Source organism: Chenopodium quinoa, unplaced genomic scaffold (assembly GCF_001683475.1).
Source record: "Chenopodium quinoa cultivar QQ74 unplaced genomic scaffold, ASM168347v1, whole genome shotgun sequence".
Taxonomy (NCBI): Eukaryota; Viridiplantae; Streptophyta; class Magnoliopsida; order Caryophyllales; family Amaranthaceae; genus Chenopodium; species Chenopodium quinoa.
The window spans coordinates 6,321,764-6,341,033 of NW_018744304.1; positions in this window are offsets into that span (position 1 = coordinate 6,321,764).

The following is a 19,270-nucleotide window of genomic DNA, read 5'->3' on the forward strand; positions in this document are numbered from 1 at the left end:
AGTATTTATACTCCGTAAGAATCCTAAACTAAAACAAACTTGAATGTCAAAATTAACTCCTAATAATAACACGCGCCCGATCGGGCGAGGCACCGCCCGATCGGGCGCGCCTTTTCTCTATCAGGTACAATTTTCGCGCCCGGCCGGGCGCGACTTCGGGCGCCGACCTTTGCTTCTCTCGCCCGACCGGGCGCGCCTCCGGGCGCCAGCCTCTTTGGCTGGGCGGCTCTCTTGGTCCACTATCTGGACTACGATTGAGCTCCAATTCTTCGGGCCAATCTGGGTTTCCTTTTCGGGTCTTGAATACTCGGTCTAAATGTCCTGGTATCACATATACCGAGCCCTTATGCACCGTTTCGATGGCTCTAACCGGCCCTGGGCTATAAAAACTAGCCGTGTTTCTCCAGTGCTCGTGATTGCTCCATAATATCTCGGGAAAATGCTCCAAAAGTGCAAATCCCTGCAAAAGTCAACCTAATCTATGAAAACACTAGAAAACACCAATTAGTAATAAAAGTGGCTCTAAAGAGCCAAAAACACTACTAATTACGACCAAGGGACGGGGGTAAAATACTATATAAAATAGACACATCAAACTCCCCCAAGACAAACCTTTGCTTGTCTCTAAGCAAAGATCTCATCAATGAATCAATAAATATGCTTCACCCCAAAAAGAAATAAAAATCAAGCACAAACAATTCAGGGTAAATCAAATAAACATGCTTCAAAATCAACCAATCAAATCCATCCAATTACCTTTCTTCCCTAACAATTGTCAAATAGAGCAAACCACAAGAGCATATAGAATTCAAGACTAGTGCTCGCACACTCAACTCTCATTTACGTGGTGAGTAGAAGATGTACTCGATCGCTCTCCAACCAACCCCTTTATGTGAACAATGCCCTCCCAACTCACACTCTCGTGTGTATAAAACAATTAACGCTCAACCTACTAGTCGACTCGAAGTATGTCAAATCATAAGTTGCATTGATAAACAACATTTTCACATTCACACAACTCTATGCACAAATGTCGGAAGGTCTTTAAAGCTTGTAATGTAAGGCTAGGGTAAAGGGTAGGAATCATTTGGGAACAAGTGAGAGAAAAGCTATGCTTAATGGAGCAAATCCTATAAAACCCATGATCAAAATAAATAATGATTAACATCTCCTACATAGCCAACTCTAACATCAACCAAATATACTCCAATCAATATAAACAATCCCAACTCTTACAATATCACTCATAAGATATAATAATGAAGAAGTGCAGTGAATAAACAAACTTTATTTCCAAACTTGAATTTTTCATTGAAGCTCTTATTTTTTTCCTTTTGATCAACCTCCAATTAGAACATTTGAACATTAAACACTGTTTTTTCTTTGTTTTTTTTTCTTTTGAAGTTCACTTATTTTTTTTCCAATTGAACTTCTCTTTTTTTTTCATAACATCATACTTTATTTTTTTCTCAAGAAAATAATACTTTCAAACTCATTAAAAATAAACATGATCAATAACAAAATAACTTCTCAAAACCCACCCAAATTGTGCAAATAATAAGCACGCTACAAACTCCCTCACCTCACTCACTAATAGCTCCCCCAAGCCAAGCTTGGGACTAGTGACCAATGGGGAAAAATAGGCTTGTAATGTGGCTAATAAACAACAAAAAGTCAAGGAAACAACATGGGTAGCAAGAAGAGAACAAATGTATCTACAATCATCTAGAGGCTACCTAAAAGAACAAATGCCTTCGTCTTCCTCAATGTGCATAATAATGAATAATATAAACATTACTTATAGTTGCAAACCAATACTCAAATTCATTGACATACCAGGAACTAACACACATTCCTAACCAAATCAACTAGTCAAGCACTATATTCACAAGTAGTTGGGCAAAATTGGCGCATGTTAAGGTCTCAAGGCAATCAAACATAAAATCATGATCAACTAATCCACAATGCTTATCATCATGTACCAACAATCAAAACAAATTTTCTCAAGTATGGGGCCCAGGGAAGCATGATTTATAATTCATTGGCACGAATTTTTGGATTTTTTTTATTTTTCAATTTTTTTGTATTTTTCATATATAAGAAAGCAATAAAACTATCCTAGAAAGAAATAAATCTAAACTAAGAAAACACACCAAAAATAAAAGAAAAGAGAAAAAGAAAGATAGCAAATCCAAAATCTCCCCCAAGCCAGAAACAGACAATGTCCTCATTGGCTCGGGAACTAGCCCAGCATAGCTAGTCCTGATCATCCTCATCCATGGAGCCGAACCCTGCACCTCCACTGCCACCTGCACCACCTGCACTAGAAGATCTACCCCCAAAATAATCAGCATGAAAAGTCCCCCCCGTCGGTCCCCTGAAAGGAATGTCCTGGTCGTACCCATGGAAGGAAGAATAGTCAGTGTAAATTCCATGGGCAGTGGGATCCCTATCGTATCCCTGGGGTGGAGGCTGAAACCAGTCAGGGTAAATAGCATCATCGGGAATGTTGCCCCGACGAGCATAATCATCGTACATAGGGTAGAGAGCTCTACCCTGGTTCCTTTCCAGGTACCCTAACCTCTGTTCTATAGAGCCTACCATCCTCCTAAGGTCAGTGTAGGAATGCTCGATACGTCCTAAGGCATTACCTATACTCTGAAGGTCCCAAATTGGGTCAGAGTCAACATGGGGGACGAAGTGGGACATGCGAGGTGGAGAAAATGCTACCTCGGGCTAAGGTTGAGGCTGGGGTGGTGGAACTGGTGGAGGTACTAGTGGTGCTAGCCCCCTAGCGTTGGCAACTAAAAGGAAATATGTGTAAGATGCTTGCCCGGGGGAAAGGCGGTCAAGTTAGGACTAGGTAGGGAAAAGATGGGCAAAGGCTGCTTGGTCCTAGTCCTAATACACCAGTGGGGTGTCTTCTCACTGTCCAGTCGTACCCACCCCAACTCCTCAAAATACCTAGCAGTCATATAGGTATCTGGTCCACAGTTGGTCAGTTGGTGGGATCCATCCACTACAAAACCGGCCTTTTTCACTGCTATTCGAGTGATAAGGCCTCCTAAACGGATGGGGGTTTTTGATGTGGTGCTGGCCGTGGCATGCCTACTCAGATGGTGAATAATAAACCTACCTATGTTCAATTTCCCGAACCCATACACACAGTGTCCTATGATAGCTAGTTTGTTAGTTTGGGCCTTATGGGACAGGGTGATGAATAGGTTTGGTACTAGAATGTTAGGGGTCGGGAGTAGGAAAACCAGTCAGAGCATAATAAATGTCACCCACTTTATATTCAGCATGCCATAGGTATGGTAATTCAGAATTTAATTCAAACAATTTACAAAATTCCACATAAGTTAAACTAATATTCCTATTATTCAACATAAATATTAAGTTCGGTCCATTTCTACTATTTACAACTTTTAAAGAAGACAAGAATTCACAAGTTAATTTACGGTATGTAGGATAGTGCATATCAACGAATTTTCTCATGCCTATGTCATTTAAAAATCGTTTCACAAAATCATACAAACCATACGAATCTAAAGTAGGGCGGTGTAACCACCGTGAAGGAATTACCTCGCGCCCGACTAGGTGTTCTAGCCGCTCCTTTTGCTCTTGGATAGCAATACGGATCGTCGGCCAGTACGGGAGTTGTAAATCTGGATCGTATTCCTCCCTCGAACTAGAACTCCTACCGAAAATAGACCGAGCCCTCTTTGAAGCCATGGTAAAAATGGGTATGAAAATTAATTTGAATGAAATTCAAAAATTTTGATATAGAAATGTAGAGGATGAAGAGAGGATTAATAATATGTAAAAAGTTTTGGATTTGGGTGAGAAATGAAGAGAGAATCTTAGAGAGAAGGTAGAGAAAATTTGAGTTTTAGAGAGAGAAAGTTATGGAGGAAAAGAGAAATGAAGGAAGAAAGAAAAAGAAAGAAGAAGAAGAAAAAGGGCCGGATGGCTCGCGCCCGGTCGGGCAGACCTGTCGCCCGATCGGGCGATCTTGATATTTTCATTTTGCCTTTCTCGCGCTCGGTCGGGCAGGCTTCGCCCGATCGGGCGATCCAATACCCAAATTCCCTTCAACTCTCGCGCCCGATCGGGCGATCTGATCAAGCAATTTTTGTCTCTTCTCGCGCCCGGTTGGGCGAAATTTGCCTAATCGGGCGAAAAGACCTGATTTTTTTAACCCAGCTCTCGCACCCGGTCGGGCGAGCTTCGCCTGGTCGGGCCCGAGGCTAATTGTCAAATTTGTTGCTCTCTTATTTTCTTCAATTTTTGGCTAACCTTTTTCCTTCAAAACAAGTATAAGGACTAGGACCCTTGGCCTAACGCTTGATCAGGCGGTTTCTCACCCGATCGAGCGGTGTTTTGACTACGACGCGGCTTCCTGACATGCCCTGTGGGACGCCAATTCACCTTATCTGGTGGATCCTCCTTGACTTGGATTAGGGGTTTTCAATGGTGCGCACTAAAGATCCCTCTTTGATCGAGGGTTGCTTTAAATTGTCCTTGCATTTAACACTTGCAACTCGATCTGGCGGAACATTTACCGTAGGCTCAATTTGCACAACTTGCCTGATTGATTCCACCTTTTCTTCTTCAAAACCAAGACCGACAGTGTAGAGGGCTCTTTCAATGAAAAAAACTTCCTTCTGCTATTTGTCTATCTCATCTGAAAGGGATGCAACACAAGATACCGCCTCCAAGGGATTTTTTTCAAGAGCTTGGGGCTTGTTAGAATAATTATGAACCACATTAACACTAAAGCACTTCTCCTCTGTCATGGGGCTTTTAGGGGTATTATTAAGATTAAAAATAATTTTATCGTCCCCTACTGATAGTATTAATTAAACACTTCTCACTTTTATGATTGCTCCTGCAGTGTTGAGGAATGGTCTACCGAAAATAATTGGGGTTTGCATATCCTCAGCCATATCAAGAACAACAAAATCAACATGTATGTAAAATTTACCTACTCTAACGGGAACATCCTCTAAAACACCTAAGGGGTATTTGAAAGAACGGTCGGCCATTTGTAGAGTAATGTTAGTAGCTTTTAATTTACCCATATTCAATTTGGAACACACAGATAATGGCATAACACTAACACTAGCACCCAAATCACACAATGCATTATCAATCATTAGATTGCCAATATGACAAGGGATAGAAAAGCTACCCGGATATTTTAATTTAGGTGGAGATTTATTTTGAAGTACAACACTACACTCTGCAGTGAAAGCTACTGTCTCTACCTCACTAATAGACCTTTTTCTTGTCAATATTTCTTTCATAAATTTTGCATATGAAGGAATTTGTGTGATTAATTCAGTGAAGGGAACTGTTACCTTCAAATCTTTTACCATCTCCAAGAACTTACCAAGCTGCTTATCCAAATTTGTTTTCAATTGACGATTGGGGAATGGAAGTTTGATAATTGGCTTTGGAGCATCATTGCTCTTATCTGGAGTCCCCACCTTCTCTGGAGTTGTACCCTGCAATGTAGAATTAGATATATTAGTACTATGCTTTAGCCCTGCAGGGCTATTAGATACATTGTCAGGTTTAATGGAATCAAGATTAACATTATTTGATAAAACAGGTTCATCAACTCTGGGCATAGGGGGCCCTTCATAGTTTGAACCACTCCTTAGAGTAATTGCATAGGCTTGATCCGTAGGCCTGGTCGGCTGTGCTGGCAGAGCTCCCTGTTGGAGGGCTTGTAGAGTAGCGGAAAGTTAAGTAATTTGATTATCTACAATTTTATTATGTGCTAGAATTGAATCAATTTGCGCATCTCTACTCTCCATGTGCTTCTGCATATTAACTAGCATCACTCTAATTTCCACCAAAGTAGGGTCGGAAGATGAGGAGGGTTTTTGTGGTTGGTTTTTCTGGCCAGTATTGGGATGGTAATATTTCTGCAGTTGTTGCTGTGGCGCCTATGGTTCTTGTGGTGGTGGGTTTTAAACATTTGTACTCCGGTAGGAAAGGTACGGATGATTCCGATACCCAGGATTGTAGGTGTTGGAGTATGGGTTATTCTGCCTATAAGCTTGAAAGGCATTAACTTGCTCCACGGAACTCCTGCAATCTTGTTCGCAATGACCTATAATTCCACAATTTTCACAGAAAGCCTCATTAGCATTATTATTAATTGCAGAAACATTAGCTATATTAGCAGTGCTAAGATTATCCAATTTTTGGCAGATAGAGGTCAATTGAGCTTGCAAAAAGGATACAGAGTCAACACTATGCTTCCCCTTGTTAGCAAAGCCTCTAGGATTCCCATATTGAGAATTATGTATCGCCATATCTTCAATAACCTGACCTGCATTATCAACATTAAGATTCATAAATCTCCCACTAGCTGCAGAATCTAAAATTATTCTAGATGAATTTCCAATGCCATTGTAAAAGGCTTGGATTATCTGCCATTGTGCTAAATTATGGTAGGGGAATTCTCTTTGTAGGTCCTTAAACCTCTCCCAAGCCTCATATAGAGTTTCATCTGCTTCTTGGGCAAAGTTCTGAATTGCACTCCGTAGTACGGCTGTTCTCTCTGCAGGATAATACTTGTTATAAAAATTCAAAATAAGAGTTTCCCAGTCAGTTATAACAAGTGCAGTTCTATTTAAACCATTAAACCATAATTTGACTTTTCCAATTAAAGAGAAAGGAAAGAGAATCTCCCTGATTTGGTCTTGTGTGACCCCGGCTTGCCTGATGGTATTACTATACTAACAATAGTCTACAATGCGAAGATTTGGGTCTTCAACCTTAGCTCCACTAAATTGCTTCCTCTCTATCATCGTTATAAATTGGGGTTTAATCTCAAATTGTACCCCATCAAGAGCCAGAGCAGGAGTGAGATTTGGAAAATCTGTAAGCTTTGGTTGTGAGTAATCACTAAGCTTCTTTGGAGTCGTCATCTCTGATTCTAGATTTGATGATTCCTCTGAATCGCTAGAACCAATTGGAGGGTCTCGGTGATTATTAGTATCACCAGAATCCGCCAGAATTTGCTTGTAGAAGTTCTTCTGTCTATGCGTTCGATCTCGGGATCGAATGGGATGTACCCTGATCTATAACACCTGGGCATAAACAAAAAAACTAAAAGCAAATATGAGATTTGCCTCAAAGAACTAACGTTCTCTGAGACAAAAGGAAATAACCTAGACTACAAAAATAATCAGAAACAAAAATAAAACCGTTTCCCCGGCAACGGCGCCAAATTTTGACAGGGTAAAGTCGTATCCCCAAATCAAAAGTAATTCCTAAATCCTCTAACTAATGTAGATAGGGAAGTAGGGTCGAATCCACAGAGAAACGAGTCTTTCTATTCATAATTAACTAATATAATCTAAATTATGAATTAACCAATGTATTATAATTAAAAGGAACTAAACTACGAAGATTAAGAATAAGGAGAAAATAATATATAAAAGGATCTAGGGCATAGGTTCACCAATAAATAATATTCCAAGGTAGAATATAATAATCATTCATCAATGCATACATTAATCAGATTATAAAGGGCTTTCGCTACGTATTACAATCACACAATTAATTTACCGGTATTAAATCTCATCTTTCGAATCTCGACTTAACCATTTATAAATTAACCTGCCTATTGAAACTAGAACTAAACATTAATTCTCATTTGTCGAATCTCGAATCAATATTGTTAAACTCATGCATAAAAGATCTGCGCAAATCTAGTCACAGAACATTAATTCAATCATTAGGAAATTAATCTAGCATTGACAATCAACAACAATAAATTACCCCTTCATATTATTTATGGATCCCCATAAACCCTAGAAATAGAACTACTCACACATAATAAAAACTAATAAACTAATCAAAGCAATAAAACAAGACATGATCAAGGGAATAAAATAAACAACTAAGATTAAGAGAAGAGAAATTGTGACCAAAATAAATCTGGAATTAAGAGTAGATTAAGAACAAAGGTATTAGAGAGAGAAAACTAATCTAAAAGCTAAGTAGAGAGAGAAAATCTAAGAAAAATAATTAAGAGAGTAAAGAAGAGAGTCAGAAGATTCTAAATTCGTTTTACAGAGAAGTATTTTATACTCCGTAAGAATCCTAAACTAAAACAAACTTAAACGTCAAAATTAACTCCTAATAATAACACGCGCCCAATCGGGCGAGGCATCGCCCGATCGGGCGCGCCTTTTCTCTATCAAGTACAATTCTCGTGCCCGGCCGGGCGCGACTTCGGGCGCTGACCTTTGCTTCTTTCGCCCGACCGGACCTGCCTCCGGGCGCCAGCCTCTTTGGCCGGGCGGCTCTCTTAGGCCACTATCTGGACTACGATTGGGCTCCAATTCTTCGGGCCAATCTGTGTTTCCTCTTCGGGTCTTGAATACTCGGTCCAAATGCCCCGATATCACATATACCGAGCCCTTAATCACCGGTTCGATGGCTCTAACCGGTTTTGGGCTATAAAAACTGGCCATGTTTCTCCAGTGCTCGTGATTGCTCCATAATATCTCGGGAAAATGCTCCAAAAGTGCAAATCCCTGCAAAAGTCAACCAAATCTAAGAAAACACTAGAAATTACCAATTAGTAATAAAAGTGGCTCTAAAGAGCCAAAAACACTACTAATTACGACCAAGGGACGGGGGTAAAATACTATATAAAATAGACACATCAATAGCACCTCAGGCTCCTGCGAAGAATGCCTATGAGATAAAGATCTATCAAAAAGCAATAGAAAGATGGTTAACTATGCAAAATTTCATACCAAAAGCATCTGCTCTCGAACATGGGCGGTAGTTGCCCGGCTATAACGACCTCCCCAGCAGTCACCGATAGGGAACTCGCGTGGTGACGGCCTCCCTGGCGCGAGTGAAGGAATGTACTCGTAGAACCAGATCTACAAAAGATAAAAAAAAATATCAGCAAGTGCTAACAAAGAGCTTAGGGCTAACTCTATAAAAGACAAAGTATAACTCTACGACTCTTCAGAAGCCGGAAAGAGCGATGTCTCCCGTATAAGACCGATGTCGACAGGAGTCTCGCAAGGCATGCAGAAAGTCGGCGTAGGCCAAGCTGGCCCTGTCATAAGTCCCGATCAGCTGAAGATCATGAATAACAGGAAGGTAGTAAAGCAGCACCCTACTACCCTTGTCAGGGGAAAATGTCCCTGACAGCAAAATAAGCGCAAAGATGCGCACCCCCTGCTCTCGGGTAGTAGCATCATCCTCGAAAGCTGCCGCCAGAGTAGACCGGCGAATACACTTGAAGCTGAATCGTGATGGCTCCACCTCAGCATGGGCTCGAACAGCAATTGGACCCAGCAACTCGTCAACCTCAGGAGAGTAGACGCTCATGTTGCTGTCGAACGACATCACGGCAGAACTAAACTCCAGCCTAGAGATGAGACTGAAGTCGACTGGGGTGACCATCATCTCATCTCAAGGAAAGTGAAAAGTGTTGGTGATGTCTCAGAAGAACTCCACCAGAGCACGAACCGCGCAGTGACCCTCGTCAAAAGAGCTCATGGCCTGCGTGGCCTAAAACTGGGCAGTCAGCCCACAAGACTCCCAGAGAAGCCGCAAACCCTTGTTGACGTTGAAGAACGTGCGGTACAGCTTGCCCAGGGTGTCGTTGCCCGAGCCGTGGCAACGTGTCCTACCTGCAGTAGTCCCGTGACGCACCCTCTCAGAATTTTGGTGGTCAGGGGCAAAGTACAATGTCTGCACATCCCACTCGGGGAAGGGACCAAGAGAAATAGACGGGTCAGCGTCCTCCTCAACGGGCTTATGCTCTCATCGCGTATCTCAGGACCGTGAACCTGAACCTCGCTGTCTAACCATACTACATTGCGCAAAATTGATGAAAAGTAAGGCTCTATAGTATCTAAGGTTCTCCTAGCTGCATGATACTATTGTAACACCCCCGAATTACTATTAACAATAAACAATAAATAAAAGAAAAATAAACAACCTTTAAATAAAATTGCGGAAGCATACACCTAAATCGGAGGTATAACCGCCACACTCAACAACCTGTCAAGTGTTAAGGCTTACAAAAATCCCAATAATTACAACCCAATAAACTAGGTGAGCTATTTATACAACTTTATAAACTCATGACATCACACTAATCGAAACACTTGAGCTTCTTTAGCTACGACCACTTGATCAACCTGCTTAGAAAATCTTGACTGCTCACCATTAAGGACAAATTCCAAAATAGATTGTCACAGGGCCACCATAAGAAAAAGACATGGCCGCAAACACAAATAGCACAACAAAATAATACACACGCGTCAGCAAAATGCTGAGTAATCACCACATATCAGAATACAGAGTATAATAGGATAATCAACGTTACTAGCTCAATTAAATAATGTAGTTCAAAACTACAAAACACATTGTACTCTGAAAATAACCTTTAACAACTCAACCTTGATTAATAGTTCGAACCTTTACTCAATCAACTCATTTAACCCATAAGTGTGCCATGCTCGTTGTTCTATACCTAGCCTTGGACATGGATAATTCGAATAAAACCAACAAGTATAAAAACTTGAATACTCCCAATAACTAGAAAACACCTTGAACCAGACCACATACGGGTCAATTCCCACTGTAGGGGACCATAGAAAAATAAATATTAAAGATTGTACCTCATTCTTAACTCATGATTATTACCCTCTTACCAACAAGCCAAGGACTAAGTTATATAACGTCGAACCTCAAACCAATATAAAAATAATAATCCTCAACCTTTTGATCTCATACATCGATCAAATAATTATTCATAAATAATAAATAGTATCTCGATAATGGCACATGTTCCCAATTAACATGACAATTCGATTCATAATATCTCAACTCTTAAAACACATACTAATAACCCAAATATAATCATATCTCAACCCAAAAATAATACTCTGCATTAACAACCCTAAAACCTCGATAAAACAATACTCCCTAAAACAACATTAAAACCCCAGAAATAGAAACACAATCAATCAATATAATCAATAATACAACAAAATAATACGACAATTAAATCATATATCACGACATATTATCAATATATACAATAATTGATCATATGAATAAAAATTGTATAAACCTACACATAATAAGACGAATTATAACACACCCAACTCCAAGAAAAGTTCGTGTGATTACCTTATGAAAATAATTAAGCAAGGCAAGGTAATTCCATAATCAAAAATTGACGCAAAAGATACTCCACCAGTCCACCATCACAATTAAACGCACAAAACTTGTACTTTTGGGGAAAAGTGATAATAATGGCCTTGATCAAGAGTTATCATGAAGATAAATGCTAATCATATGAATTCATGGATATTATGACTGCTGCTAGCTATAAGCCGACGAGAAAGGAATTCTAATATATATCAAAACTTACGGCAACACAAATAGTTATAGGGTTAAAATACTTTATATACACTTAAAAATATAGTATCCTATTTAAATTAAAATAGGGTTTTAAAACCTTTCGGACTCTAAAATAAAAAAAATATGAGATTAGGAAATATATTATATAAAATCATAAAATATTCGGGTATTACAACTATGTTCGCAAAAAAAAAAAAAAAAACAGAGTACGTAGTACTAAAACAGAACACAATTTCTATTCAAGAATATATGGCATTTTTCAAGCATCCAAACAATTTCTTGCAATACTATGATAATTATTGTGACAAATTGGACAAGAATTGCTAGCAAAAACATCAAGAATGAACCACATTGTTTTCCCGGCCTTAAGGGGTCCAAAAATGGTGAATTATTCATTTCTTCACCAAATTAAGTCAAACAAGTCTCAAAATACTCCCAAGGAAATATACAAACATAATCAAGCAATTTCATGGCATAAAATTTGACAAACAAAGCAAATTGAGCAATATAAGTTTCAAATTTTCAAGAAATTCGTGATCAAACATGTGCATAATTCATTAAAATTCGAGTGAGTTTGGGAAAACTTACATGGATCGGGAAATTAGATGAACAAATCTTTGATTTGCAACAAATTTGAGTGAATTTGGTTGAGAAACGAGCAAGCTTGAGCAAATTGAATTCTCGCGGCGAAACTCGAAGAAAGAAGAGCAGTAGCAGCGAAATGGAGAAGAAAAGGGGATTTATACTGAATTTCCGATTCTAGCGCCAAACGACAACTCTTTCGCCTGGCGACAGAATGAAGTGTTGAGCGACAGAGCAAAATCGTGGCGCCAGAGGCGTTGCAGCGGCGACAGAGTTCAAAGCCACTCAGAACGGTCGTTTCGATCTCGTACAACAATTTTGGGTTCCTTGGTATGCCAGTTATCCCCTATAAGCAATTTGACATGATTTAGTAATCGGCTCGGTTACAATCACATTAAATGATCGACTTGATAAATGATCGTCTCACTTAGCTTAAAGCGCCTAAACATTGGCTCACTGCAAAAGCACCGACGTAATGGTTCATAAGTAAAAGGCACCGACATAATGGTTCACAATATAACAAAGACACCGACATGCTGGTTCATAATTCAAAAGCACCGACATACGGGTTCAAAAGCAGCAAAGCGCCGACGCACTGGCATAGCAAAAGCAAAGGATCGACAGGCGTTGGTCTCCGGTGATACTCTTAAAGTATTGTCGCAACAAATGAAGATAGTTTCAGGCAAAGCAATCTTTGATCGTGTTCCCTGGCTTGTGGAAGATGGTCACAAAGCGCTAGAAGGTCGTTTCAGGCAAAGCAATCTTCGATGGGGTTCTCTAGCTTGTAGAAGTCTATCACGGCGGAATTGGAGGCAGTACAGGCGTAGCAGTCTTCAGGCGGTATTGTCTACCTTGTAGAAGATCGTCAAACTAGCAACAGCAGGATGGCGTTTCCTAGCTTGTGGAGGGTTGTCTACAACAGCAAAATGCGACACAAATCAGTTACTTCGGAGACGTGTGCTCGACAGTGCAAGATACGTGTTTCTTAACTCGTTTATCTGTTTTTAACTAACTCTAGTTTGCAGGTATCGGCGTTACAAGAATGATTAGGGATCGCAGAACGTTCTGAATCATTCTCCGTCCCTATCGCTACTTTGACTTTTGTTTTCGAAACTTGAGTTTCTCCAAACTCAGTCAAATTGGAGGCTTCTGTAGACACCCATTTGTGTCACCCCAAAACCAAACCTAGTGATGAGTACCTTTCATGGCGAATCATAATCGAATGAAGTGAAAGTGTGGAAAGTCTATGTTGCGGTTGGTTTTATTTCTTTTCTTTCTCTCTGTTTTTCAAAAACCTATTTTAAGAAAACAGCCAATCCAGTTTATTTTGGTCCTTGGAAAGGGCCCAATAATGTTATATTGGATTGGGCTCGAAAAGATCTTTCCAACGATATATTATAAGCCCAATTCCGATGAATAACGAGGAAGTATGGCCAAATTACTAAACTAGGCCCGGTTTATTCTTTATATGTGGTCCAATGATCTAGAGGACGACCTATTATGATTTATCATTCCTAATGCAATTAGGATTGATTATAGTCTTCTAGAATCTTCTTGAAGGTTCTTTTGAATCCTAATTTAATTAGCATTGATAAATTGACTTTAATTAGAATGAAAGAAGTGTTTTTAAGGAAATTACAGTTTTACCCTCTCGTACATTTAAATTTTATAAAAATAAGAAAACGCGTGGAAAACTGGTTTGCAGCGCCATACGACACGTCTGTCGCCTGGGGACAGACCTGGCGTCTGGCGAAAACCTTGTCGTCTGGCAACAGGCGTGTGTTTTGACGCTGCAGTCGTGTTTTATTCTTTTCGAAACTCTGATTCGTTTTTTTATCATATCCGGCTGATTTTCATTATAAATAGCGTCCTAAAACCTCCGTTTTCAATGACCAACTCTCATCAAGAAATTCTTGATTACTCTCTCTCTCTCTCTCTCTTTCTAAACTAGTCTTTTCTCATACAAAATTCCGCATTCACAAGACACACCTAGCCAAGTTCGAAGTTGCCTTCGCCCTAGACGTGAAAGGTTTAATTTCTGAGGGTTTGGTCCCAAATATCTCTTTCAATTATTTAATTTAATTGTTTATTTTATATTTTCCATGAAGTTACTAACGCGTGTATTTTGTTATTAGAAAGAGGTACGAGACATCCAAGTAAGTGCTTTAATTGTTTGCATTGATATTATGATATAAAAATCATGTCTAGGCTGTTTTTATGATTTCTAATGTCATGTTAGGGTGTTTTTGATCTTCCTAGTATCATGTTTAGGGTAAAGTTATAATATCAAATATGCTTATTATGATTCCTGTGATGCTCCCTATTTTCTTTCCTAATATTCATGTTAGGGCTAAAGCTTTGATGGTTGATGTTTAGTGACATGCTAGGGTTTGTTATTAATCTTGTTAGTATCATTCCTAGGGTCTTGCTATTATTATGCTTTAACATGATTATTTTAATTATGATTATAATTGTTATAATTTATGATGATTTATGATTATTATTATGTTGCTTGATGCTTAATATATTGTTATTGCTTGATCATACCTTTTATGCATGTTTAAAGGGAATTTGTACTTGTAATCACACTTAGTAAGATAATTAATAATCTTGTTTAGGGTTAATTTGATTATAATTCAAGTGATCGCCAATGATAGATTTGTTTGTGCATTAATATTCAACCAACATAGTTAAACAGGTTTAGGGTAAACCTAATGATTGCATGTTAGTCAAAAAGCGCACATGAATACAAGAAGAATAAAATAGAGGCCTATTATTAGGGCAGGTTCAATCTCTTTTAGGTTGGATTTGTACCCTCATCCCCGAACTTCCAGTCTTGGTTCCAGACCTGTTGGAGTTAACGATCTCCTGGATCGTTAAGGGGTGTAACCTTCACCCTGTATTTCTTTTCTTATAGAGTCTAGATGATTATCTAGAATAAAATTTTGGTATATATATATATATATTACAAGCTGAAAAACAAAGAGAAACAAACAGAGGAATAATGAAATTTTGCATCAATTTGTTCTTGGGTACCCTATGAGTAGTTAGGACTCTTAGGTGTTAAATTTTAGTTTTGAGTTTGGATTTTTCTCAAGTTTAATGCAACGTACATTTATACTTAGTATTGCTGTTAAGTCTAATATGATCATCTAATATAAAGTTTGGTAGCTTGAACCTAATGTAAAAATCCAAAATAATAAAATACGGAGTAGCTTTTTTTTTCCTCTCTTTGTATATTGGTCCAGGGGCTTTATTTTTTATTTTTTAATACTCTCTAATTAAACCCAATGTAAGAAGAGTTGAGTTATCTAATGCAGGCAAGCTTGAGCTCGACTTAATTCAACTCGACAATACAAAGAAAAACAGAAAATCATTAAGCTGATACTCGTTAGATGTAGAGCAGATAGCATTATTAGGATGCATCATATCATAATCTCACCAGAAAAGTGGTATCTTCTCTTCTAACAAGTAACAACAAACTTTAAGGTAGGTTAGGATTGATAAGAGAACTACTCACAACTCATTTCCTTCAAATATAGAATATACATCCAGAGCCTAAGCACAAAGGCATTCTACTCCCTTTAAAAAATATGTACCTTGAAAACTTGCATCTTTTAAAGTTGCGGACTCTCATTTTACGCTCTTAATCCCAAAAATATAATCAAAATTTAGATGTCCTTTGCATGTCATAACAACGAATCTAATAGCAATGTTGAAAGCCACCTTTGTAAAATTCTACAATCGCCAAAATCAAAACCAAAGTACAATATAAAGATCATAAATAAAAATCCTAAAAAATCGTATAGGAAAAAAATTAAAGTACCTTTTGATCGGATTTGTGGTAGCGCTTAACTGGACATACCACAAAGTCACTGACAAATATTCATGAAATGATCAAATTGAAAGAATAGAAAGAGAGATGAGGGGCTTCCATGGGGTAGTGCTCGGAAGTTGGTATATTTCCCTCGCTTATAGTGTTTCTGGTTCTCCATTCACTTCAACTATCTACTATATTTTTTTCTTTCAAAATCCAATTAAATTTAGGAAAAATAGATGATAACTTGTTATTTGATATGATTTTAGGGTGATTTTGAACCTTGTTTACTCGATATATTAGCATTTTGGTTCACTTCTATCCTATTTTTGTTCAATTTTTGTGTATCCCTTACTTCACGGGTTGTTAGTGTTTTTGTTGAGTTTTTAGGTTTAAAGACGATGATTTGAAGCTTACTGATGATAAATCGAGGTTAGAAGTCGTGACAAAGGAGAAAACCCGAAGAAAATGTGAAGAGAAGGGCCTAGAAGACCCTGCACGTCCGTGCCATGTCCTGCACGACCGTGCAGGGGTATTAAAGCAAGTCAGTGCTTCTGCCTGATCTTGCACGGCCGTGCAAGACTCCAGCAGTCCGTGCAGAAGCAGCACGTCCGTGCAGAAGCAGCACGTCCGTGCAACTCACTTGGCCCAAATTAGTTTCAAAACTGATTCTGCACTTCAAGGCTGCACGCCCGTGCCATATTTGGCACGTCCATGCAGTAATTCCTGGCCAAATCAGTAGCAAACTGATTCACCCCCTCTGACTCTGCACGTCCGTGCTTAGGGTGGCACGTTTGTGTTACTTAGGCTGCACGTCTGTGCCATTCCTGGCACGTCCTTGCGTACCTGTAGCCGTGCCCGACTCTTGTTTTCTTCGTCCTTTTTATTTGGGGCTCATATAAGTACCCCTTGCTCATTTGTACGACATCCAAGTTTTTAGTGCTTCCTCTTAGTTTGTAATTGTAGAAACACAAATACTCTCAAATCATTAGTTAGATCATAATTATTAGCTTGGAAATTTCAATCTCAATCATTATTGAAGACAAGTTCCACCATTGTTAATCAAAGTTGAAGCTTTTTAGTAATTATTTCTCACTCTTTTCTCCTATTTCTTCTTGCTTTGTTGGTAATTACTTGCTTAATTTTTATATGCTTAGAGTGTTAATTAGCTTAATTCTTAGTTTGATTGTGATCATGAATTGTTTGAATTCCTTAATTACTTTAATCTCCATGGATTGTGAGTAGTCTAATTTTCTAGGGTTTAGGTAAAACCCTCAATGTAGTCACTAATTACTTGTTGCATGTGCAAATTTAGTAATTTTTGGGTGTTAGTTAGTAGATCTTAAGTGGTTTAATTTCTTAGTTCTTGTATATGGCCATTGCAAGAACTATTATCCAAGCTTTCTCAACAAAGGATCGAGAGATGAACTTGAGTTAGCTCCCTTATGCTTGATTGACTTGAAATGCCATGAGAATAGGAATTTCTAGTCAAGGGAATGTTTATGTCATCGTGATTATGCTTTAATACTTGCTTTATGCTTTGTAACCACGAGAGTAGGTTGTATTCATGATTTAAGTAATCCCTCTAGCTTGAGAGAGTAGTTGGGTGCTTTAGATGATTTCCCCTATTTTATCCCGTATTTTACCTTGTTTGTGCATGCTAGTTGTGATTTGCGATGAAGTTGAGTGGTATAACCCGAGCCCTAGAATCCTCTAAATATTGTTAATCTCCCCCTAGCTTTAGTTGACTTGAACTAGTACTTGTTACATAAAACCAAACCAATTTCGACTTCATTTAGCTTATTTATGCGGTAGTATTTCGGTGGTTGATTCAACGCCTCTCTTGGGTTCGGCCCTTTCTTACCCTTGCTATTAGCTAGTGAGACCAAGATAGGACTTTATCTTTGGTAGGCTCGACGACGGCCTATCAAATTTTGGCGCCGTTGCCGGGGAGGCAATGTCACATTGAATGTATTATTGTTGAATGAGTCTAAGTGTGTGTTTTTGTATCATAATGTTTCTAATTTATTTTTGTATATTTGTGTTTTCAACTTGTGATAGTCATTGCTAAAGTTTTTCTTAGCTTTGTTTGACCTTGCATGACACGAAAGAGTAAGCAATCACCGCTTATTCCCGTTGATCCAGAGTTAAATAGGACTTTGAGAAACGTGAGGAGGCTTTTGCAAGGCACACCTGAGTTTTCTATTGTATATCCGGATTTTGATCCGGAGGAAATCTTTGCAACCAACGAAGAAGATAACATGGGTGATAACAATCCTCCTCCACCATTGTTACAAGATTATGACCACCCCAATGCCTTCACACTTCGGAGTAGCATACGTCTCCCTACTACGGATGTAAATAATTTTGAGCTTTCACCTCAACTCATCCGTATGATACAAAGTGATCAATTTGGTGGGAATTCTGATGAGTGTCCTTTTGCTCATTTGAACAACTTCCTCGAATTGTGCACAACCATCAAGCAAAACAACATTACGGAAGAGTTCATCCGTATGCACATGTTTCAATTCTCCCTCCGTGACAAAGCAAAGCATTGGTTGAGAACGGTAGAAGAGGGATCATTGACCACATGGGATGAAGTCACTAGAGCTTTCCTTGGAAAGTATTGTCCACTCGAAAAGACCGCCGGACTAAGAAGTAAAATCACCAATTTCAACCAAGAGATTGATGAAACCTTAGGTGAAGCTTGGTAGCGTTATAAGGACTACACTAGAAAATGCCCACACCATGGTTTCACATCATGGATCATTGTTCAAAGCTTTTATGATGGTCTTACTCCTACTTCAAGGGCCAACCTTGACAACGGGGCCGGTGTAGCCTTAAAAAGCTATCGGTGGATGATGCATACAAGATGATTGAAGAAGATGCAGAGCACTATGCATATGGAGGTGATAGACGGCAACCTTAAGCAAAGAATGGAGGAATCCACGACCTTAGTGCAATAGACCTTATTGCATCAAAGTTTGACATGCTAGCTCACAAGCTAGATCAAGCCACCCTTACATCTCCAAGCTCTTCTTCACAACAAGTCATGTCTTGTGAAACTTGTGGAGGAAATGATCACTTGTCCTCCTATTGCAACTCAACTAGCCAAGAGCAAGCTGCGGCTATTGGGAAAAGAAACGATCAATAATCTCAACCCTACAATCAAGGTTGGAAACCCCAAAAAAACACGGGTTGGAAACAACAAAACCAAGGCCCCCCTCAAAACCAATACAACCAATCTAATCCACAAAACCAACAAGCTCCTTACCGTCACCCTAACCAAAGGGACCAAAACCAACAAAGGCAACAATATAACCAACCCGCTCCTCCACCTCCTCAAAAATATATCCTTGAAGCCGCACTTGAGACCTTCATTACACAACAAGGAAGAAGCAATGCGGATATGCAAGCGAACATCCAACAACTTCAAGCACACAA